The following is a 26,963-nucleotide window of genomic DNA, read 5'->3' as shown; positions in this document are numbered from 1 at the left end:
GGATGCAGGGCCGGATATGCGTGCCCAATGTGGATGGGCTTCAGGAGTTGATTCTGGAGGAGGCCCATATCTCGCGATATTCCATTCATTCGGGTGCCGCGAAAATGTATCAAGATCTGAGTCAACATTATTGGTGGAGGAGAATGAAGAAGGACATTGTGGGATTTGTAGCTCGGTGTCTAAATTTTCAGCAGGTGAAATATGAGCATCAGAGACCGGGTGTCTTGCTTCAGCAGATGGATATTCCAAAGTGGAAGTGGGAGAGGATCATTATGGATTTTGTAGTTGGATTTCCACGGACATTGAAAAAGTTCGATGCTATTTGGGTGACTGTGGATTGGCTGACCAAGTCTGCGCACTTCATTCCTGTGTGTATTACCTTTTTTCAGAGTGGTTGGTAGCGATCTATATCCGGGAGATTGTTCGTTTGCATGGTGTTCCGGTTTCCATCATTTCATATAGAGGTACTTAGTTTACTTCATAGTTTTGGAGAGCCGTGCAGAGAGAGTTGGGTACTCAAGTTGAGTTGAGCACAACTTTTCACCCTCAGTCGGACGGGCAGTCCGAACGCACTATTCAGATATTGGAGGACATGTTGCATGCTTGCATCATTGATTTTAGAGGGTCATGGGATCAGTTTCTACCGCTCACAGAGTTTTCATATAATAACAGTTACAAGTCGAGTATTCAGATGGCTCCATATGAGGCTTTGTACTGGAGGCGGTGTAGATCTCCGGTCGGCTGGTTTCAGTCGGGTGAGGCTAGGCTATTGGGTACAGACTTGGTGCAGGATGCTTTAGACAAGGTGAAGGTGATTCAGGAGAGGCTTCGTACAATGCAGTTGAGACAAAAGAGTTATGCTAACAGGAAGGTTCGGGATGTGTCCTACATGGTCGGTGAGAAGGTTCTGTTGAAAGTTTCACTTATGAAGGGTGTTATGAGATTTGGGAAGAAGGATAAATTGAGTCATCAGTTCATTGGGTCTTTTGAGGTCCTTCGGAGGATTGGGGAGGTGGCATATGAGCTTGCCTTGCCACCCAGTTTACCGAGTGTGCATCCAGTATTTCATGTTTCTATGCTCCAAAGTATATTGGCGACCCGTCGCATGTTTTGGATTTCAGCACAATTCAGTTGGATGTGGAGCCAGTGGCTATTTTGGAGCATCAGGTTCGAAAGATGAGTTCAAACCTTCAGTAAAAGTGTAGTGGAGAGGTCGACCCGTAGAGGAGGCTACCTTGGAAACCGAGCGGGAGATGCGGAGCAAATATCCTCACCTATTTGAGACTTTAGGTATATTTCTTGACTCGTTCGAGGACGAACGTTTGTTTAAGAGGGGGAGGATGTGACGATCCGGCCAGTCGTCTCATGAGTTACCACTCCGTTTCCACCATTTCTGCTTTTTATTGCTTTGATTGTCGGTATTATGTGTTATCGGGTTGGTTGGCTCGGGTTCGGAAAGGTTTTGGTGAGGTTGAGACACTTAGTCTCTTTTGAGTAAGCTTAAGTTGGAAAAGTCAACTGAATATCGACTTATGTGAAATAGGGCTCGGATGTGAATTTTGATGGTTCGTATAGCTTCAGGAGATGATTTGGGACTTAGGAGCGTGATCGGAATGTGTTTTGGAGGTACGGAGTAGATTTACGCTTGAAGTGGCGAACTTGGAATTTTGGCATTGTCTGATTGATAGGTGACATTTTACTGTAGGGGTCGGAATGGAATTCTGGGAGTTGCAGTAGGTCCGTTTGATCATTTGGGATGTGTGTGCAAAATGTCAGGTCATTCAGACGTGGTTTGATAGATGTTTTGCTCAAAAGCGGAAATTGGGAGATTTAGGATTCTTAGGCATGATTTCGATGTGATTTGGTTGATTCGATGTTGTTTGAGGTGTTTTAAAGATTGGTATAAGTTTGGATAGTGGTATATGACTTGGTTGTACTTTTGGTTGAGGTCCCGGGGGCCTCGAGGTGATTTCGGATGGTTGGTGTCACGCCCCGAACCTAGGGGCGAGCCTGGCACCCAGTGCCTCACATATCCTTGTGTAATAACTTGCAACAAAGGGACTCTGAACATATGATGTCATACTTTGGCCATGGGCCACATTGCAAGATAACTACGAATGCTGACTAAATGTCAATATATAACTGGGCCGACAAGTCCATCATAACTATTACAGCTGACAAACCAACCAAATATACATACAAGACCTGCAAGCCCAACATATTGCACTAATTGACAGGATATGTCTACAAGCCTCTACTGATGGATATACTGTGATCAAAACGGCTCCCCAACCTACATATATATATATATATATATATATATATATATATATACAAGAAGTACATAAGGCTCTAGACCCAGAAACTCCGAAAGGCTTGGAGCTTACCAATCAAGCTGAACTCAGACAATACCTATTAATGAGGCCTACCCGTTTGTCTATCTGACCTGCACGCATGAAATACAACGCCCCCAGAAAAGGGACGCCAGTACGAAATAATGTACTGAGTATGTAAGGCAATATACTGAAAGATGAATCTGAACTGATAATATAATAACTGCAAGTAGCTGGAAGACAAAGATTATCTGAAGATATACTTACCTGCTGATACTGACTCAACTCTCTCAATATAGTAAGTAAAATAGTTGTCCGTCCCTATAAGGCTCGGTATACAATATATATATTTGCTTTGCCATAGTAGGCTTGCTCATAAGCGCTCGGCCATACTAGGCTATGTACCTCGACCAACTGGGCTTGCCCATATGCGCTCGACCACAGTAGGATCGTCATATAACTTACCATCTAATCAGAGGTTGCCCAATAGGGGCCTGCCCATCGATTATAGCTCGATGGTAATGAAAATACTCTTAATACTATATATATATATATGTAAACTCTCTGCTCTTTTGATCGGAAGAAGGAAATTCTCAATTGAATATGCAGTCACGATAAAAAGAATATGGTAACTTACAAAACTAGGAAAATACAGACAATTTGCGAGACTAGAAAAATATACGTAAATTCCGGGATATGAATGTAATGACGAGATCATGCCAAATGAAAGAAGATCTTAGCCTTAACATACCTAAGTTGATTCTCTTGACAATCCCTTTAACACCCGTTAATTGCGACAACACATAATGGCAAATCAAAGTAGAAAACAATCTGCATGATATTCTTGAGAAAGATTGTACCGTGCTTTCTTAAAATTGCATTCCACGCGTAATCGGACCTTGTATAAACTTTGCGGAAGCTCATTTGTTACTTAGTAAATATGATCATCTTCATCTTGACATCTTAAAGGAGCCTTTTGTTGTGTTAATTACCCAAGGTTTCTGTTCTTATTCAAGTGACCATATATTTTATGGAAAGTTAAGGTCAAGAATTTGTTTTGTGTATTGCACATAATTGGATACTTGCTACTATTTCTAGCTTATCTATCTCTCGATAAGGTAGATATTGTTTCATTTTTAAAGCTATAAACTTTTGTTATCTAGTTAATCCCTTGATAAAGTAAACCACTCACATTTCTTGTTTTAGTCTCATGCCAAAAAATTCTATGTTGATATCTAGTTGCAGTGTCAAGTGTCAACGTATTCAAGTGGAAAGCATCTTATGCTTATGACTCATCATGCAAATTTGTGCCACTTGGTGGCCCAAAAATATTCTTATCCACATAATTAAGAATTATCTCAAATTGTTTAAAATACTACTCACTTTTAACACACCTTATACACCTTACTATCATGGTCATGTAGTACCTTGAATGGTACTAGTCCATAAATACCGAGTATTTTAGCTTGAGCCGTATTTTATCCCAACATGCCAAACTTGGACAAAAATTCATTTTCTTTGACTTGCTTCCCCTTTTTTACGAATTTACTTATTACTTATTTGAAATAGCATGATCCTTATAATCTCCAAGTAATCTTTTCTTTGGACTGATGTCAATTACCTTACGATAAATTCAACGTACAACACTACAGGTTACAACATCGTTGTCATATCGTACTGTGGGATGTGACATCTCACTTCTTGGCTCTCATTAATTTATTTATGGCGTATTTTTCATGTACGCAAATATGGGGTGTAACATCATTCTCCCCTTTGGAACATTCATCCTCGAATGTTGACTGATGTGCTTATCGTCCTCATATCCCGTAGCTCTTGCGAATACTTTAGTAGTCCTTTTGTCATCTAGGCAATTGTTCTGTGAATAAGTTTAAAGGCCAGGGCATTTCCCCCTTTTAGGCTTCTTCCCATGCCATGACTTGTGATCGAGTTCCTTCCAATCTCGTAACTGTTGCTACCTTCCATTATGCAGTTTCTACGACACTAACCTTGTAAGTGTGCCTATGCGACTCTCTTCTCCTTTTTCCTCCAGCTTTTAGCCAATCCTGAAGTTCTTCGCTTGGTATTTTGTCGAACTTATGAATACTGCTATATCTTATTTTATAGACCTAGTTATCCATTCGTATGACTTTACTACATCTACATCGGTCATACTATACCATAACGATTACCTTGATTTCTCGTTACTGAGGCCTGCTACCAAATCTCAGGTTACTTTCATTGCTTATCTTGTAAGTATAAATCTATGTCCTCTAATGCCCCCACATTACCGTTCATCTTTAAGAATGACGACCTAATCTCCTCTCATACTTTATAACTTTTATCCATTAGTTGTTGATTCACCTCAATTTTGATCCATAATCCATCCCTGATAACTTAACCTTTTATGTAATATTGCAGCTAGGATTCACGTTTTATCGGGGAACATCTGAAATGATTAGATTGATCCACCTGGGGCGATACCCTGCTATTATAACCGTATCTCACGATACCCCAATATGACTCACCTTGCATGGGTATTTTAATCCTGTCCAATTCATGAGATCCCTTTCTTTTATCCTTCAGATCATTACTTAATTGAAGGTCCAAACTCATCATTTTCATTTTTTTTGTCTATAATAATTACCCCTCATTCTATTAATAGGGAAACATTCCATCTCTTCTGAATGTTATTAGTCTTAGACCCTTTTTGAGTTTATTCAGGCTATACTGAACTTTCTGTAACTTAGAGAAACCATTAGCTATCTTGTTTTCATGGACTTAATCCTGAGGATTTATCCATTCTTGTCACTTTTTCACCTTCCTTTCCTCATTCTTACTCATGTTTTCTCAAAACATTGTCGCTCTACCATACTTAAGATTGCAACCTATAAATATCCATTTATAATAATCGCTACTTTCCTTCAACTTGCTTGCACCATATATTTCCTTATGTTATTCTGGAACATCAAGCGATACATCACATCATCTCCAACTCTTGTCTACTCTCTTAACTAGATCTCTCAGTACTTAGAAACAGTAGGTTGGAAGACATGCCACTGACGATGTCGCTATCATTCATGGTTATTGGATCCCCGTGCTTATAACCTTCTATCCGAAGTATGGACTATTTACAACTTTCTACATTTGAGTATCTCGTACATTGTTCACTTTTACCTTACTTACTTAAAATCTCGTATTATATCTTTTATATCCTTCATAACCTCCCTTCCACCTAGGTGTAGTTCACGTCCATAACTTGAAGCTCTATTATAATACTCGTACCTCTGGTACATACACAATCCGGTGAGAGCTTCGTGCTGACTTCTTATGAGGTTGGTACTTCTTCTAACTGGCTTTCCTGTAGAGCCATTATAGATTATGGTTATTGTGTTATTTTTCTTGAACATTTGATATTAAGAGTGATTCTGTCATGTTCCCCAGCATAACTTCTATAATTTTTGTAGGTCCAATAATGAGACTCCTGATTTACTTCGGTGATGTAATACTTTAGTTCATCTTCCTTCCGATTAGCCTTTACGTAGGCTTAATCTATCTTCCAATATGCGGCTCACGGTATCAGTTATTACCTTAGCCTTTCATGGGCGTTATGGAATACCCATGATACAGTCTTCTAACAATTCAATCCTTTGTCTATGCCCTGGGTTTAATTATTTCTTTTAACTTATACTGGAGTCTTCTATGGCTGTATGATTGTCAACAAATATGTTGCCTGGATCATGTTCCAAAATCTTGAGTTTATCCATAACATACTAACTCTGGATCATTGATCAAATAATTCTTTTGTTCCATCTTAGCTTTCGTTTTACGTAAGCTATTACCTTTCATGATCTTTCTTCCCCCTTTTTGCATGCATACTTAGCTTGTCTTAGCTCTCACGCATGCCAGAATTTCCGTACAACTCATATAATCTTCGAATATTACTTTTAACTCTTACTTCCCATTCATTAGTCACGGTAGGTTCCATTTCCTTTGGAATGCTTACAATGTTATTGCAAGATTGTTGTTACACGACCATTTCCTCTCTAGGTCGTTATGCTTAGGTTGAAACCTTCTTTCTTATCTCCTCAGCTAGTCTTTCGTTGTAATACTTAGGGATAACCCTTGACTCTCGTAAAGCTGTGAGCTTATTACGGATCTTTTCTAATGTCCTTACTTGCCTATAATTATCTGTAGTTGCTTACTTCCATGCCATTTTACTTATATAGTTGATTCTGATCGGATATTTTGACTGCTTTCCCAACGACACTTTCTTTTATCCCCGTAACATTCATACGGTACTTTTAACTACCCTGACTCTTGTTTGAATATATCTCAAGTATTATAATGATATTCTCCGAGGCTAAATTCTCCATGTTGGGTTCTAATATGTTTATCGTGTTTACTAATACATACTGATTTCTATTACTCTGGGGATTAACTCTCCACTCTGGTAGTCGTGTTGGAGTCACGAACTTATTTCTCGAAATGAGGATATAACCTTATGGCCTATATTCTTTCGTTGTCTTAAGGCCCATCACTTTTCGTCTCTTCCTTAATTTGACTATAGGTTCTGTAACACTCTACCGTGTTTATCCATGTATCACACCTTATTCATAATGCTTCCTTATTTCTCTTCTCATTACTCTACTAATATTTCTGCATATCCCTTTTCTTGTGAAAACTTCAATACAAAATTCTTTCAATTTTAGCTTCCCTTTGCTCTATCCAATGGCTCTTTTGATTGCTCAACATCCTTTCTCTGTTAGGGATGAGAGCCATACTTAAGGTAATATTGCGCCATCTGGGTGTCTCACAAAAAGATCTATTGGCACATTTGTAATACCCTTCGGAAATGCCAACAAATGAAAGTAATCCATTTACCAATTTGGGTTACTCTAACCCCAACCAGATCTTGATATCCCATCCTTCTTTTAACTATACCTGTTAGCCCCCACAGGGCATAACTGAAATGAGTCTGACCAATTGTACATACCTCTGTTACCATTGAATATAACTCAAAAATGCTTATGTTCCTCTGTCTCAATTATAATCGTTGTTAACCTTCATTAACTGGGCGCCTCGTACCCTTATTCATCTTGCTTCTTTTACTTGTTGAAACTTGTATTTATCTTTTTAATCTCTCATTGTCTTTCATCATAAAGGTGGATAGGCATTCTTGCCTTATGGCTCCTTATCAAGAGGCTTAAACCGTTCAGTACACATATGATCTGCTGAAGACCTCATTTTACTTATCATAAGCATGATACAGTTCCTCTAATTCAACACTTCCACAACTATATCTCTTATCAATCATCTTTCTAAATGTAGGCATCGTCTTATTACGAATGAAAATAGAAGCTCGGGACTTGAATTCTTATAAGTCAGCTCTACCACACGATCTAGAGTAAGAAGAAAGAGTGACAATCTTAAATGCCATGTAGCCTCCTACTTATAAGTGTGATACACGACACACCCATAAACAAGACTCTACTAGACATGGCTTGTAGACTCCCTAGGATAGAATTGCTCTGATACCACTTTTGTCACGCCCCGAACCTAGGGGCGAGACTGACACCCAGTGCCTCACCTATCCTTGTGTACTAACTTGCAACTAAGTGACTTGGAACATATAATGTCATACTTTGGCCATGGGCCACATTGCAAGATAACTACGAATGCTGACTAAATATCAATATATAACTGGGCCGACAAGGCCATCATAACTATTACAGCTGACAAACCAACTTAATATACATACAAGACCTGCAAGCCTAACATATTGCACTAATTTACAGGATATGTCCACAAGCCTCTACTGATGGATATACTATGATTGGAACAGCTACCCAACCTACTCATAACATATATATATATATATATATATATATATATATATATATATATATATATATATATATATATATATATACACACACACACACACACACACACACACACACACTCTAGACCCAGAAACTCCGAAAGGCTTGGAGCTTATCAATCAAGCTGAACTCAGGCAATACCTATTGAGGAGGCCTACCCGTCTGTCCATCTAACCTGCACGCATGAAATACAACACCCCCAGAAAAGGGACGCCAGAACGAAATAATGTACTGAGTATGTAAGGCAATATACTGAAAGTTGAAACTGAACTGATAATATAATAACTGCAAGTAGCTGGAAGACAAAGATTATCTGAAGATATGCTTACCTGCTGATACTGACTCAACTCTCTCAATATAGTAAGTAAAATAGTTGTCCGTCCCTATAAGGCTCGGTATACATTATATATATCTGCTCTGCCGTAGTAGGCTCGCTCATAAGCGCTCGACCATACTAGGCTCGCTCATATGCGCTCGGCCATAGTTGGATCGTCATATAACTTACCATCTGATCAGAGGTTGCCCAATAGGGGCCTGCCCATCGATTATAGCTCGATGGTAATGAAAATACTTTTAATACTATATATATATATATAACTTCTCTGCTCTCTTGACTTGAAGAATATATATATATATATATATATATATAAATTCTCTGCTCTCTTGACTGGAAGAAGGAAATACTCAACTGAATATGCAGTCCCGATAAGGAGAATATTATAACTTACAACGCTAGGAAAATATACGCAATTTGCGAGACTAGCAAAATATACGTAAATTCTAGTATATGAATGTAATGACGAGATCATGCCAAATGAAAGGAGAGCTTAGCCTTAACATACCTGAGTCGATTCTCTTGACAATACCTTTAACACCCGTTAATTACGACAACACATAGTGACAGATCAATGTAGGAAAAAATCCGCATGATATTCTTGAGAAAGATTGTACCGTGCTTTCTTAGAATTGCATTCCACGCATAATCGGATCTTGTATGAACTTTGCTGAAGCTCATTTGTCACTTTGTAAATATGACCATCTTCATCTTGACATCTTAAAGGAGCCTTTTGTTGTGTTAATTACCCAACGTTTCTGGTCTTATTCAAGTGACCATATATTTTATGGAAAGTGAAGGTCAAGAATCTGTTTTGTGCATTGCACATAATTGGATACTTGCTACTATTTCTAGCTTATCTATCTCTGGATAAGGTACTATTGTTTCATTTTTAAAGCTATAAACTTTTGTTATCTAGTTAATCCCTTGATAAATTAAACCACCCACATTTCTTGTTTTAGTCTCATGACAAAAAATGCTACGTTGATATGTAGTTGTCGTGTCAAGTGTCAATGTATTCAAGTGGTAAGCATCTTATGCTTATGACTCATCATGCAAATTTGTGCCACTTGGCGGCCCAAAAATATTCTTATCCACTTATTCAATTATCCACATAATTAAGAATTATCTCAAATTGCTTAAAATACTACTCACTTTTAACACACCTTATACACCTTACTATCATGGTCATGTAGTACCTTGTATGGTACTAGTTCATAAATACCGAGTATTTTATCTTGAGCCGTATTTTATCCCAACAAGCCAAACTTGGACAAAAATTCGTTTTCTTTTACTTGCTTCCCCTTTTATCTTTACGAATTTACTTATTACTTGTTTGAAATATCATGATCCTTATAATCTCCAAGTAATATTTTTCTTGGACTGATGTCAATTACCTTACGACAAATTCAACGTACAATACTACAGGGTGTAACATCCTCGTAATGTAGTACTGCGGGACGTGACATCTCACTTCTGGGCTCTCATTATTTATTTATGGCATATTTTTCATGTACGAAAATATGGGGTATAACAGTTGGCAGAATGTTTGGAATTTGGATGTAGCATCTGAAGCTAAGTCCGCTATCATAACCACACCTGCGGTTAGGGGACCATAGGTGAGGGCTCACAAAAGCGGAGATGGAGCCCCAGATGCAGCCAAGAGGAGGATTAGCTGGAACCGGAGAAGCGGCTAAGGGAGCGCACCTGCGATAGCAGGTGCGGGCAATGCATCGCAGATGTGAAAAATGGCTCATAAGTGAAAACCGCATATGCGATGTCTTGGACAACAAAAAAGGTACCGCAGATGCGGTGGATGGACTGCAGGTGCGGAATCCCTAGGCTAGAAAGTATGTAATGTTTCCTTCACGAATTTTTGCTAAGTTCTCCATTTTTTAAGATGGGAAGTGAGCTAGGGCAGTGAATTTTCAAGGGGAAGACGAAGAGTATCAGTTGGGTAAGTTCCCTAAGCTTCATTACTTGATTTTATGATCATTTTTCCATTATTTAATCATGGTATTAGTGGAAATTAAGGAAGAAAATAGAGGGTTTAGGGCTTGATATTGGAGACCTTGACTTGAGGATTTGAGGGGCCATTTGTGGTCGAATTTTGGTACTTTTGATATAAATGAACTCGTGGGGTGATAAGGATTCCGTTGATGTAAATTTTATCGGATTCCGAGACGTGGGCTTGGGGGTCGAGTTTTGGTTAATTTTGGGATTCGTGTTATAATTTGATTACTTTCGAGTGGTCTTTGTTCCCTTAGCATATTTTGATGGTTATGTTCTGATTTTGGTTAGATTTGGAGCATCCGGAGGCCGATTCGAGAGGCAAAGGCATCGCGGGCTAGAGTTTGGAGCGGATTAGGTGAGTAATGATTGTAAATGTTGTCCTGAGGGTATGAAATCCTGGACTTCACATCGTTGTGCTATTATGAGGTGACGCATATGCTAGATGACGAGTGTGGGGTCGTGTACCGTTGGGGATTGTGACTTAGTCCGTCCCGTGCGACTGTTTTACCGCGTATTTGACTAAAAACGGTTTGCTATCATCTTGTTTTGGGCTGAACGCCATATATGGGCCTCGTGTCAACTATTTTGGACCCTTAGGGTAATTTTATTGCTATTCCTCATTGTTTTGACTTTATACCTGTACTCAGTCATGCTATATTCTACTGTTTTTATAACTCAGCCATGTTTACTCTATTTTGACATCTTAAATGATATTTTGAGCCGAGCATCATATTTTACTATGCCCGAGTGGCTTTTAGAGATTTCTGACTGAGTAGGGCTGAGGGCATGTATTGTAAGGTTATTGAGCTGATTTATGATTATGAGGCCAAGGGCCTGAGTTGTGCGCCACGAGGTGGCTTGATTTGAGGCCGAGAGCCTGTTTGATTATGCCACGAGATGGCTTGATATTGTGCTTGGGCCATAAGAGGCCCCTCCTGTAGTCTATACACCCCCAATGAGCGCGGGTACCCAGTGTGATATGTGATATAGCCCGAGGGGCTGATGTTGTTCCATGTTATTGCCCGAGGGGTAGAGACGAGTGATTGTGAGATAGCCCGAGGGGCTGATTCTGTTGGTACTTTGTCCGAGGTGCTGGTTTTATGTGTTTATCTTTTCTCACTATTTTTTTAATTCACTCGTTTAACTATTAAAGGATGTTTTAAAGAAGCTTATACTGAATTGAGGTGTTTTACAAGTTTTCACTATTTTATTGCATTGTATTTATTTTACACTGCCTTGTTTAAGCATATCGCTATGTTTTACTTATTTTCTTATCTCTCAACTGCATTTAGTTTTATTACTCACTGAGTTGGAGTACTCACTTTACTCCCTGCACCCTGTGTGCAGATTCAGGAGTTTTGGGTCCTACTAGTGAGGGTTGATTGCTCCCAACAGGCTATTCGGAGTCTGCTAGGTAGCTGCTTGGCATCCGCAACTCAGTGTTTCTCCCTCCTATTTTATTTCTTTTGTTCTAGTTCTTTAATAGACTGTACAAACTCTTTCATACTCTTATACTTATGTTAGATGCTCATGACTGGTGACGACCCGATGTTGGGGTGTGTTGGTTTCTAGAAATTGTACTATATCACTTTTATTTTGGGATTATTAGCATGTTAATGTCTTAAATTGTGTTATCATAATTGTTTAAAATAAATTGGGTGTTGTGTTTGCTGGCCTTGTTTCACGATAGGCGCCATCACGACCGGGTACGAATTTAGGGTCGTGACACTTTGTAGGACATATTTAAACCACTATTTGGTTTAGTTTCTTGACTAGAGTTAGTCAAATTTTGTTGCTTTGTAATTGAGTTATTGCGAAAAGATTATAATAGAGTTATTGTAAGGGGTAAGGGATTAAGAGTTTAATTCCTATTGACTAGAGTTAGTCAAGGTTTGTTGCTTTGTAATAGAGCTATTGCAAAGGACTTGCAATAGAGTTATTGTAAGGAGTGAGGGATTAATAGTTTAATTCCTAGATATCAATAGGTTGTAATCTCAAGTTTGCTCGGTTTAGTGGAGTTGAAATCCTACTAGGGTAGGTTGTGGTTTTTAATCCCTTGAGCAAGGAGTTTGCCACATAAATATCACGTGTTCTTTATTTACTGCTGATTTACCTCTAGAACAGATAGAGAACCTGGTTCCCTATACTATTTGGTTTTACAGTCTGTTGCTTACCATGAGAACTGATAGAGAACTTGGTCCTCTATACAATTTGGTGACACTTAGTTTCTATCAATGCTTAAGTTTTTGTCTTACAGTATGTAATTTTCTAATGAGTTTTTGCTAATGCATGCTGAAGTTATTTAGTTCATTTCTGAAAACTTTAGACAAAACATGCTGAAGTTGTTTAGTTCATTTGCTAAAACTTCAGACTATACATGCTTAAGTTTTTTAGTTCATTTGCTAAAACTTCAGACTAAACATGCTTAAGTTTTTGTCTTGCAGTATGTAATTTTCTAAAGAGTTTTTACTAATGCATGCTAAAGTTATTTAGTTCATTTGCTAAAACTTCATACCAAAACATGCTGAAATTTTGTAACACAGTCTACAATTTTGCCCTGAGTTTTATCCGATACTTCAGTCTAAACAAGTTTATGTTTTTTAGTTTATTTGCTAAAACTTCATCCTAAACATGCTTAAGTTTTTGTCCCGCAGTTTGTCAATAGTTTTTTTATTAAAGAATGGAAAAACCGCCCTTTGAAAATGCTTTTAACAAAAAAAGGGTACGGATGCAAACGAAAAAACAAAATGGGTATAAGTTAAAAGGGGCGACCAAATAGGGCGCGCCATGCAATTTTTACTTCTTTCGGAGATGACTGTTGAGGGTGAGCCCATTTCTTGAGAAGTCTAAAAGCCTAGCTTTTCGTTGGTGAGCATCTCGTTATTCGTGAAAACCAAAGTATTATTTACTTCTTTCAGTCTATTATATCAGAAATATATATATAATCTAATGTCATAGTTTGTGAACTATGAGAGTTTGTGAACTATGAGATATTTGAGATGTCTAGTTTTCATGAATTCATAATCTAAGATGGTTGTTGTCACACCTCCTTTTTCCCGAGGGGATATGGAGTTTTTCCAATTAAAGTAACATTAATCGAAATGAGATTATTTATTCAATTCAGAGTTGCCACTTGGAATAATTTATAGTGTCCCAAGTCATCAGTTTATTTTAAAATCCCAAATCGAGGAAATTGACTCTATTTTTACGGTCCGCGAACAAAGAAGATCGGGTAAGGAATTCTGTTAACCCAGAAGAAGGTGTGAGGCATTTCCGAGTTTTTTGGTTTTAGCACGGTCGCTCAATAGTTAATAATTGGCCTAATTATCTGAATTATACGTATTTAAAACCTATTGTGCATTTTTACCTTTTAAATTGCTTTTAGTATTTATGGAAGTTGTTTGAATAAGTCGCGATGTCCTGCACTCGTTTGCTTTTGGTACACATTGCGAATTGCACCACGTGAAACGCACCCGCAATTTACATAATATTGGTTTTTATTATTATTTGAAGTTATGGTCGAGTCACGTGAAATGCACACCCTTATTGGGGGTTATGTATCATGACTATGCTATGGGAACCGTATCCACAGTAATGATATTTATTATTTGCGCCTAAAGCAAGCTACGATATTCATAAATTATTTTCCTAAAGATAATTTGAGATTATTGCGAGGCCAAGAGTCTATGAAAATCACTGTGGAGAAGTGTATAATTTATGGAACTATTCATGAATTTAAGCACAAGAATATTGGTAGTAAAAAAAAGAAATGGGTCGACTTGATCATTTCACACCAAGTCTTAGACGACCCCAATTCTTATTAAAATAAGAGACCTTGGACCTTTCTCGTTTATTAGTCTAGTTATTAAGTGGCCCAATTTTTGCGGCAAAGTCAATGAAAGCTCAAACTTATAACCAGCTATGAAAATAGTACTGCCCAATTAACATGTTAAAACCAAACAAACCAAATTGCAATATCTAACCAGATTAAATCTAAGCCCACTTAATGCTATATTTTCTTCCTTTATCAATATTATTTGAGGCTAAAAGATACTACCAACTAAGGCAGTAGAACCAAATTCACGATTTTTAGATAACCACGCAACATTATTCGAACAAAAAATGCCATAGCAATATTCTAAATAAAATTAGGTAAGAGGATAAATGATGAACCTTTGAATAAGCTTTCCAATATATCAACAAGTGAACCTCAAATGTACAACAATAAATCATTTGGAGCTTGCGGACCATGAACGAAGACTTCGACAAACTTCGAACTTCGAACCTCGAACCTCGACACACCTCTATGCTCGACCGAAACTTTTAGAGAAGTGGCTGTTTTTGAGCTGGAGTTTGGTGCATTTTTCACTGATTTTGGGTCTGCTTTGAGACTGCTTCAAGTTGGTTTTAAGTGTTGTTTTATGGAGGGGTTTAGAAGCTGATTTAACGGTATTTCATCGGGTTTTTGCTACTGGTTTTGGGACTATTTGCTAAAGGATGAAACTTAGTTCATGGGTTTTGGGTGATTGTTTTGCTGTAGACCTCAATTTTTGCATTTTTTTTTTGGTTTGATAAAGGAAGAAGAAGCTACGATCAATAGTAGTAGAAGAAGAAGAACAGTGCATCCATTTTTTAGGAAAACTTTTCTCTCATTTTGCTTTATTCTCCTTTTTTTGTTCCTTTCCCAATCTGACTTTTTCTTGTTTTTCCCCTCTCTTTCCTTTTTAGCTTTTTTTTTGTCTTTTCTCTATTGTTGTGACTCCCTTCCCTTTCCGTTTTTCTATCTCTGTTACGTCCCTCTATGTGTGTGTGTGTTGTGTTGTGTGATTTGTATATTATAATGAAGAGGAGAGTGAAAGTGGAATTGAGTTTGTTTAGCTCTGTGGATTGTGGAGATGGCAGGTGCTCGTTCTTTTTGTGTGTGTCTTTGTATGTATTTTATAGGTGTAGGTATACAGATTAATTGGTGGCCAAGAAAAAAAATGTGTATGTGCATGTGAGTTTTGAGGGAGAGCATGTGAGTTTGTTACAAAAGATAAGGAAGAATCTTGCCACATGGAAATGACTCATTTGCTCTTGCTTTAATTAATATTTTTTTTGTTTCTTTTAAGAGTGAAAAATAAAAATACTAGTTAAATATTTTAAAATTAAAAACATACAATTTTTTTTTTGTGATTTTTAATTTTCTTAAATAAAACCTATAAAGGTGAAATAAAGATAAAATATCAAGATTAAACTTAAAAGATATTTAAATACTAAAGTGATGAAAAGAGATAAGTATGGTCAAAAATTAGGTGCTCACAACATTCCCTTCTTTGGGTGGAAGCATGAAGAGTTTTCAGGCAAAGACAAGGTGAGCCAAGTGGCTAATTTTTGACCAAGCCATTATTCAAAGTGAAACGAAATAAAAGAAAAGAGTGCAAAAGTGCAACCGAGTCCTGGTTTTGGACAACCTACATATCCCGGGATATAAGGGAATCATGTCACGTGTAGTTCAAGGAGAATGATGGAATGATGAGTTGAAGAGTCGAGTGAGGTTCCGTCGAGGCTCCGGTCCGTGGTTCTATTATTACATAAAAATCAAAATCAAAAGGAACTAAACATGTCTGTCAGCTATAAGTTACAAGATTTCTATCTATAAGTATTCTAAAGCTTGATCTTGAGTCTTGAATGGTTCTTCATGCAGACTCTGATGAACCTTGATGCTTGCTAGTTGTAGGTGTTAGTTCATTCTTCTAAGGCTTCTTCTAATCAAAACAAGAAATGCAATGCTCGTGACTTCATCCATGTCTTGAGCAGTCCACATCTTTTCATTTGCTTCTGCATTTTGGATTCACTTTTTTTTTTCTTTTTTTTTTCTGGATTGAGACTTCTTATTCTGGTCATATCGAACCCTGTGCCTCGAGGTAAAACCTGCTCAAACACCAAAACAAAACAAACAAGCGAAATTTTTCTGCCCCAATTTTCACTAGAAAAATTTTGTGACTTATTGTAATAAAATTCTAAACTAATTCTTTATTGAAAGTGATAAAAGGCCAGGAATGGTGTACCCCTAAAAGATCATGATGATTTTTTCTGTTTTGGACGGTGATCCTTTATTGTCAAAAAGATGTCTCAACTAAGGATTGGTGTACCTTATGTTGGAAAAATGTGTCCAAGGAATGATATACCATATATTGGCAAAGATATCAAGGCGTGGTGCACCCTGCATTTAAGATCAAATCAACTAGGGAATTGAGACCTTATGTTGGAAAAGGAGACTAGGGAGTGGAGACCCTATGTCTAAATTAAAATCAACTAGGGAGTGGAGACCCTATGTTGGAAAAGGAGACTAGGGAGTAGAGACCCTATGTCTGAAATAACATCAACTAGAGAGTGGAGACCCTATGTTTTGGAAAACGTAGCTAGGGAAAGATGTATCTTATGCTAACATGCGACTACCTTTTGATTTTTTTAAAAAGCAAAAACATTTGTTAAAAAAAAGTTCCCCAACGCTTATTTTCTGAGGGCATGAACAAACGATTTTTTTTTCTCAAACTAAACTTCTTCTCTTTTTTTATAATTATCCTAGGAGAAAATTCATCAGATTAGGTTTTCATATCTTAGGAGAAAAATTCATCAGACTAAAACTTCAATCTTAGGAGAAAATTCATCAGACTGGGTTTTATTATCTTAGGAGAAAGATTCATCGGACAAAGATTTTTATCCTAGAAGAAAGTTCATCAGACTAGGGCTTTTTATCTTGAGAGAAAAATTCATCAGACTAAGACTTCAATCCTAGTAGAAAAATTTATTAGACTAGGTTTTCTAATTTATTATCTTAGGAGAATGATTCATCAGACTAAGATTTCTATCCTAGGAGAAAATACATCAGACTAAGTTTTCCATCTTAGGAGAAAGATTCATTAGACTAAGATTTCTGTCCTAGGAGGAAATTCATCATACTAGGTTTTTTTGTGTTATCTGAGGAGAAAGATTCATCAGACTAAGATTTCTATCCCAGGAGAAAATTCATTAGACTAGGTTTTCTTCTCTTAGGAGAAAGATTTATCCGACTAAGACTTTTATCCCAGGAGAAAATTCATTAGACTAGGTTTTTCTTATCTTAGGAGAAAGATTCATCACACTAAGACGTTTATCCTAGGAGAAAGATTCATCAGACTAGTTTTTTTTGTTATCTGAAGAGAAAGATTCATCAGACTAAGACTAAAATCCTAGGAGAAAATTCATTAGACTAGGTTTCCTTATCTTAGGAGAAAAATACATCAGACTAAGATGTTTATCCTATGAGAAAATTCATCAGACTAGGTTTTTTATCTTAGGAGAAAGATTCATCAGACTAAGACGTCTATCCTAGGAGAAAGTTCATCAGACTAGGTTTTCCAATTTATTATCTTAGGAGAAAGATTTATCAGACTAAGATTTCTATTGGGAGGAAAATCCATTAGACTAGGACTTTTAATCCTAGGAAGAATAATGTGAATAGCAATGGCAAAATTTTATGCACACTAGCAAGGCAGAAAAAGGCAAAGATTTGAGAAACTTCCCTTTGTCGGCTCTTCTTTTTTTTTTATTTTCTTCTCTTTTTTTCTTTTTTTTTTCTTCTCATTTTTCATCCTTTTTTTTGGAATCACTTTCTATGCATTGCTTTGTTCCTGCTTTAAACCAAGAAAATTTTATCAGTTTTAAAAGGTGGTGGACGGTTTGTGGCCTTGATGTCTTTGACAGCTTGGCTTTTTGTCCATTTAGAAGGCCGACTACATTGGTAGTTGGCTGCACTGCTGGGAGACTCTGTTGTTGCTTTCAAGGGGTCTCTACTTTCTGTATCAATCCTGATTGTTTCGCTCCCAAGGCCATTAGTATTTTGTGGTCAATCAGACTTATCCCAACTTGAGATCTTTGCTTACGCGACTTTTCTGATATCTTAAATGACTTCTTTCTTTTTGAGCAATTTGTTTGTCAGAGAGAATCAAAAGTTATCTTTGCTTGTGCCAAATAGGCTAACAAGAGTCTTTTGGGGGAGCCTTTTCATGAATTCTCAAGGCATGTTAACAGTACAACTGAGTGTGCTGGCCAAATTTACTTTGTGCAACTGAAAAGCTGGTAGTAGATTTTGAAATCTTTTTTTGCTTGTTTTCACAAGGATTGACTCAAAGAAAAGGACATAATGATGCGAAGAAACAATATGTAACAAGAAATGCCCATATCGGGAAGAAAAGAAGGAAGAGTTTTTTTTTCAATAACTAGCCTTCATGGTCATGCCATGCATTTTGGACTTAACGACCGATCTATCAACTAATCCAATTTTCCCTTTTACCATTCTTATGACCTTTTAAGTGGAGTTTGTTCATGCCAATCCTTTGCATCAGCTTCACGACTCACTTTCGACTAGTGGTGCCCCGAGGGATTTTCACCAACAAGCCTCTCTCATTTATTTATCTCTACTTACCATCGCCTTATAGTTCCTGTGAGGGTTTTCACTAGTAAGACTCTCTCATTTTTCTTTTTTTTCTTTCTTGTGTGAGCAACTTAATAGTGTTCTATGTCGCGTGACAACTGTTACTTATTACATACATCTCTTGGCATTCTTGAAGACTGACCGGGAAGTCTTTATTTGGAAGGTTTTTGGATAGGATTTGAAAGAAGGGATGTCATAAGGTTCAAAGTAGACTCAAAATTAGCGGGTTGTAGACTTACAACTCTTGGAATCGACTCTCTCAAAAGTGAAATAAAATTTGTACCCCAGTTTCAGATATTGGGGATTTTTTGGATTTTTTTCATTTTTCTTTTTTTCTTCTGAATTCTTATTTGGTTGGATCGAACCGTGTAAGGCTTCTTATGTATACTTTTTCTTAAAAGTAATCAAGTCAAACGTAGTTCAAACATCTGAGCTAACTATTTGTTTTTCCATCTTTCTTTCTATTTCTTTTTTTTTTCTTTTTCCTTTTTTTATTCAAAACAAGTTGCCCAACTTCTATTTTCTGGGGGCATAGACCTTTGACTGTTTTTTTGATTTGAACTTTCTAAGAGTTGCCCCAGTTTGTACTCTTAGGGAATGGACTTTTCTATTCATTTTCATTTTTTATTTTTTTTATTTAATTTTTTTTGGACTTTTGACTCTAAACTTGATTCCAAAAGAGGATGGTCAAAGAAAATAACACGGGCTTAAAAGTGATAATAACGAGTATAAAGTATTTGGGTAGCAGAAAAAAGGCCTCCTAGCCTTGAGAATCAATCACGTTAGCCCTTCAAAAACACGACATTGATGGACATGTTGCTTTCTGGGTCATTTTCAGTGTAAAGCTGTATGAGCAATACTCTCCTTGCAGTGAATGGCCCTTGTAAATTTGGGTGACTTTTCTTGGATTTTGTCTTGATGTAGAAGATGCATTTTGCCACTAAACTGATCCATTTCAAGTTGTCTGGAATACACCTTCTTTTGAAAAACTCTTTCTATCTCTTAATGCTAAACATACTTCAACCTGTCTGATCATCCTTAAGACCGATCTTTTCAATCATTCAAAAGGTAGAGATCCTGAACTCCCACGAGCATGAATGCTTTGGTTCCATGTAAACTTGACTCATGCTTATTTTCCAAATATTTCATATCTTTATTCATCTTCAAAAGTGTCTCTTTCTCACTTATCCAATTCAAGACTAAATCAATTTTTTATGATCTGGCAAAAAATTCCGCATGCATGTCATGTCACTAGAACTAGCGTGAAAAGAACTATGCACAAAATGGACACAAAATGACTGGCTATTTTTTTATTGAATAAAGGATATTAGGGCCCGATAACACAAAAAGAAGAAGAAAAGACGACAAAATAAGCTATCATGTCTAAAAGAAGAGTGACCTTCCAGTTACTAAGCGACGTCTTAGCCACAAATTTGCACATCAACACTATTACGACATTCAACTTTTTTATTCCTTCTGATTCAACACTAAAATTTTGACTTTTTGATAAAAACATTCTCAATATTGGCTGTCGGATTTCAGGACTGACGACATGGGCATTTTCAAAGCAACTAATTTATTAAAGGACTCAGAAGAATTCTCATGTCTCTCCATCATCAAATCATCCCGAGCAGGCCATGTCTATTGCTCAAATCCGGTAAAGTCAACCCCACATTTGCCTCCATTTTTTGATTTTTCACTGTCAACTTGCCTACTTGCCTTTTCATGACTTTGAGTCAACAACAGTGGTGCTTGTTCCATTGGTTGAGAGGATGCTTTTATTTGCGAGGGATCTTGGATTGTTTTTGTGACTCGCCATTGCAAACTAACAAACTGACCATCTTTAACTAGCTTTTATTTCAAAACAACAAGCATGATAGAATAATAACTCTTTTTCTTTCTTTTTTTTTCTCTTTTTTTTTGTTTTTTTAAAACCATTCGATCGAACCTGATGTGGATTGCCTAAATATTATGTGGAAATATGAATCAGATCTTGCATAGTTTTAAAAAATCAGGAATAAAGGAAATAAATTAACTCTTTTTTTGGATTTTGAATTTTTTTTTCGAAAGAAAGACTCATAAATAAGAAAGAAAATATTTTTGGATTTCGATTTGTCTACTTTTTTTGTTTTTTTTTGTTTTTGAGAATTTTTGAAAAGAGAGACTTCTAAAGAAGAAAGAAAATACTATTTTTTGAATTCTGATTTTTTTGGTTTGGAATTTCTATGTGGTTCCTGCCATGCCTGATGATGAGCAGCATAGGTTGGAGAGTTTTGGTAGATTTCAGCCTCCGACTTTCAGCGGTGCAGAGGGCGAGGATGCCCAGGGTTTTTTGGATAAGTGATCAGAGGATTCTCCGTACAACATGTATTTTGGAGACCAGTGGGGTCTCATTCACTACTTTTCAGTTCTCTGAAGCTGTCTTCACTTGGTGTGAGGCTTATGAGAGGCGTATGTCGGGATTCCTTGTGATTATTATTGGCTTGTAACTGGGAGCGGGTGGTACGCCAACCACAAGATATATAATGAAATGGGAGCGGGTGCTACGCCTACCACAAGATATATAATGAAATGGGAGCGGGTGGTATGCCTACCACAAGAGATATAATGAAATGGGAGCGGGTGGTACGCCTACCACAAGATATAATGAAATGGGAGCGGGTGGTACGCCTACCACAAGATATAATGAAATGGGAGCGGGTGGTACGCCTACCACAAGATATAATGAAATGGGAGCGGGTGGTACGCCTACCACAAGATATAATGAAATGGGAGCGGGTGGTACGCCTACCACAAGATATAATGAAATGGGAGCGGGTGGTACGCCTACCACAAGATATAATGAAATGGGAGCGGGTGGTACGCCTACCACAAGACATAATGAAATGGGAGCGGGTGGTACGCCTACCACGAGATACATGAAATGGAAGCGGATGGCACGCCTTCCACGAGATACATGAAATGGGATCGGGTTGCACGCCTGCAACAAGATGTGAAAAGAAAGTGAAATATGCGTTTGTTTCCCTTATTCTTGTTAGTGATTGGATTTTGATTCCTTTATAATTCTCTTGATATTCTATTTTTACTTTTTTTTTTATATATGTTCAATACTCCAAATTTCAACAATTGTTACATTTTTTTAACTCAATTGATTTCTCAACTAAATTTTCCTTAAACCGTTTGAGGTTGTACTTTACAAAAAAAAGGAATTTCTACTATGTTTTGATTTATTGATTTCTCGTATTAAAGGTGAAGGATTCATTCGATATTGTACTTTAATTGAAAAGGGTATCTTCTTTATCAAATGATTTCTAAAAATAACTTCATATTTTCTTGTTGATTTCCTAATAGGGTTGGAAGTTGTACTCTACTTTATGTTAAGTGAATGAGGCGTCACAAGGTAACATTTACTCGAAAGAATTATATTCGAAAGATGCTTATTTGAAAGATATTTTATTTAAAGGAAATATATTCGATATATATTCATTGAAAAGCATATTATCTTGGAGATTATTACTTGAAGGATTTATAGGCGAAAGATTTATATTTGAAGGACTTGATGAATTGATTGCACTTGTATCTATTTTTGTTAAGAAACATTTATGGTGTTCTTGTGGCCTGCTATTTACATCACTGGTTGGTCATTGTTATCTGCTTCCTATTATTTTTGTACGCTTTATTGCACAGGTTTATTTGGTAGTCCGGTCCTAGCCTCGTCACTACTTCGCCGAGGTTAGACTAGGCACTTACCAGCACATGGGGTCGGTTGTGCTGATACTATACTCTGCACTCTTTTGTGTAGATCCCAGTGTTGTAGACTTCGGACCGCAGTGAGATTGTTGTTTTCTTGTTCATCAGGCGATCCGAGGTAATCCTGCAGGCATCCGCAGGCCTTGGCGCGTCTCCTTCTATCTACTATTCCTATTTCTTTCATGTATTTCTAGAGATAGTATTGTATTTATTCTTTCACACCTTTATTTGTAGTACTTCTAGATAGTCTGTGAAGTTGGGACACCAGTCTTGGGTAGATTTGTTATGGTTTGGTATTAGCAGTATTATTAAATCTCTACAATGCAGTCTTCCGCTTATTCAATTCTATTGTTATCTAATTGTTGGCTCTTAACCGTTATCGGATTAAAAATGGAAATAAGGTAGATAGTTCAATTGGTTGGCTTGCCTAGCTTTCACTAGTAGGCGCCATCACGACTCCCGAGGGTGGGAAATCCAGGTCGTGACAAGTTGGTATTAGAGCTCTAGGTTACATAGGTCTCACAATTCACAGACAAACTTAGTAGAGTTTGAGGGATCGGTACGGAGACGTCTGTATTTATCCCCTAGAGGCTACAGAGTTAGGAAAAGTTTCACTCCCATTCTTCTATATCGTGCAATTTTTTTCTCTCATTGCTAAATTGAAACCTCTACTCTTGTCCTTTCACAAATGGCGAGGTCACGTGCCACTTTTTCAGCCAAACAATGTCACAAACCAGTGATTGATCAATTACGTCTTCGGAGACTTTGCGGAGGCTGGATAGGTCTCACCAAGCTCTTCACTTCCATTTTCAGCGGTGCATCTTTTGAGGACCCGCGGGATTATCTTGACCTCTGCTATGAAGTATTGCAGAACGTGAGAATAGTCAAAAGTGATGGGGTTGATTTTGCTATGTTTTAGATGACAAGTAGAGGTAGTGGAAAGATAATGTATTTACTAGACCAGTTGTGGCTCCGACGGAAGATTTAGACGTATCAAGAGATCACCTAATGAATCATGTTGGGGTTCAACGTACCTTGACGTCTAGTTGATTTATTTGAGTTGTGAAGGTCAAATATTGTGGATTATTGGATGTTGTGACCTATGGCTTCGTGCCAAGTGAGGGGAGTCCACTATCAACGATCAAATTGCGGGGCCATGTGTTATACCAATTTTGGCCTGAGATGTATTTATGTGGTATTGAAAGGTTTTCCAAAAAGTTGTATATGATTAAGAGTTGATATTTGAATGGAATGATGATTAGACTTGAGATATTCCCTCATCCTTAATAATTCTACATTTCAGTATCAGCGGGGTCATGGAAACATATTCAGTATACTCGTAGTGCTTAAGTTAATCACAACACTCACGTGGGGTAGTCATCTTTTAATGTACCAGTGGCATGGAATTTCCTGCAATGGTTATTTAAGTTATCCGGTACAGACTCAGTAGGAGCAGTCGAACTGCGGATGGGTTGTTATGAAAATGGCGATACTAGGAACTTCCTGAGAAATTATCTTAGACTTGGGAGAGACATATTTCATCAAAGCACTCAGGCTACTTTCCCCATTGCAGTTACTACTCCACTTACATGACCAACCATAGGTAGGGGTCAGGATATTAGAGGTGGAGGTGAGACTCCTAGAGATGGAGACCCAGTCCGTTGATATATTTTCTATGGTATGGTTGAGCTTGCTACACCAGACGGTATCGTTATAAGTACGGTCTCGAATTATTATAAAGTCAAAATTTCCTTAACTTGATTCGGTTTTGAGTATCGAGGAAAGTTCTCCTATTGTGCTCCACTTATGAGTGAGCTTTGTAATTCTTAAATCTACACATTTGAATAATTTTGTTGGGAGATTATATGGAGATAGCCATGTCTATCGTTTTGTGTTGGTCACTAAAAATAGTTGTGAGGCTAAAAGTGACTTTTATGAATCTATTCGATGAGTTTAATGTAATTTCTAAATAATTGATTTTAGTTGTAAATTATATGCCCTACCGGTATGAGGGATCATTGTATGTTGTGATTTTGTCTGGCCAAGATTATTTGAAAGAAGGAATAAAGGAAATGGAATTTAGTTGGCACAATGTGCAAAATACTTGTGATTCAGAGTTGAGGATGAGATCCTCACATTTTTATATGAGATGAAATATTTAAACCGGGCTACAAGCTGAGGTGGATGTTATATAAGGACGAGGTCCTGATGGTGAAAATTTTATGTGTTTAAATTCTCCTTTTGTGAAATTAAAATTTGTGCTATAGAACTTGTAGGGAGTCATGCCTATTAGGCTTACTTGAAAATTCTTGTATGAATATTTCTGTGCATAATTTGCCAAAATTGTATTGTAACTATTGAGTTTTAGCCTACAAGGTGAGAGCCCAGGGGCGTTAAATTGTGACTCGTTACTTCGGGTAAGTAATTATAAGATCTCCATGCATTGTTGTTAGTAAACTGGAGGTTTGAAATGAAATTTTGTTAACATGAGGTTAATTGGCGATGTTGTAATTTATTATGAACAACCATTAAGACCAGAGATATGGTTATGGTCATACATGTGATGCATTTTATGTCAAGATATCATTGTGATAATGGCGTGCTTGTAATGCAGAGATTAGTGTTATTGATATATACTTTGTGGTGCGTTGTTGGGTCATGGACATGTTGTTAGGAGTTGTTTTGGTGTTACACTGACAGGTAGATAGGCCCAATTACAGGGGAGACTCTGCAGGAATTTCTGCAAAATTTGGGAGTTAGAAAAATTTGGGATATTGAGATGTGCAAAGAAAAAGATAAGTTACATTATGTGTTGGAGGACATACTCTACTTCTCATTTGAGGATGAATGACCAGAAGTCGGGGAGAATGTAATACCCCGTATTTGATGGGTGCATAGGCACGCGTTGCTATAGCCTATCAGGACTAATATCGTGTGTTGACGTAAAAAAAATCGGACCTTTCTAGAAATGATTGGAGTGTAAGAAATTTGGTCTTGAAGTTTACGAATATGGATAAAGGAAATGATCTCAATTGAAATGGTATTGTCGGACTTATGTCGAATGCGATAATGTGGGATCAACCACGAATAATAGTGTAAAAGTAAAATCATCAATTTGGTAACTTGAGAATAATTCTTAGTACGTTCGAGGACGAACGTTTGTTTTAGAAGTGGAGAATGTGATGACCCAAAATGTAATCTTTAAATTAAATAATCATCTCGGTATTTTTAAGACCTTAAAAGCGGTATCAATAATTCCTCGACTTGCGTGCGCAGTCCATATAATTTTCCGGAAGGTTTTTATGTGAAAAATGGATTAAATTGTGAACTAGAGCTTTAAAACTCAACTAAGTTGACTTCGGTCAATATTTTGAGCAAATGAACCCGGATAAAAGTTTTGACCATTTCGGTAGTTCCGTATCGTGATTTGGGACTTGGTCATATACCCTAAATCGAATTTGGAGATCCCTAGATTAAATTATCGTCATTTAACGGAATCTAGAAATCTAAGGTTAAAGATTTCTTAGGTTTGACCGGAGAGTTGACTTTTTGATATGGGGGTCGGAATCTAGTTCTAAATATTTTCCTAGCTTTGTTATATCATTTATGACTTGTGTGCAAAATTTGAAGTCAATCGGACTTGATTTGATTGGTTTTTGCATCGAATATAGAAGTTGGATGTTCTTAGTTTCATTAGGCTTGAATGGGGGTGTGATTCACGATTTTAGCATTGTTTGATGCGATTTGAGATTTCGACTAAGTCTGTATTATGTTTTAGGACTTGTTGGTGTATTTTGTTGAGGTCCCGAGGGCCTCGGGTGGATTTCGGAAGGTTAACGGATATAAAAAGGCTGCTGAATTTTCTTTTACAACGTGTGAATAGTACCGTGTACAGTACCCCGTTACAGTACCGTGTACAGTACCGTATACAGTGCCCCGTGAACAGTAACAACGCGTGAACATTAACCCCCGAATTCTGGACAGAATGTTTATTTCTGAAAATGGGACTTTTTCCATTTTTGTCAAATTGGAGCTCGGGAAGAGGCGATTTTCGGGAGATTTTCAGAGAAAACAACGGGGTAAGTGTTCTTAACTTAATTTTTGTAAGATTACCCGAATATATTACTAGTTTTGGTATTAAATCTATGAATTTAGTTGGAAGAGTTTGAAAACTCTTTCGGATAGATTTGAGG

Source organism: Nicotiana tabacum, chromosome 11, assembly GCF_000715075.1.
Source record: "Nicotiana tabacum cultivar K326 chromosome 11, ASM71507v2, whole genome shotgun sequence".
Classification (NCBI taxonomy): Eukaryota; Viridiplantae; Streptophyta; class Magnoliopsida; order Solanales; family Solanaceae; genus Nicotiana; species Nicotiana tabacum.
The sequence above is the reverse complement of the archived record's forward strand: the minus strand, read 5'-3'. Positions refer to the sequence as shown.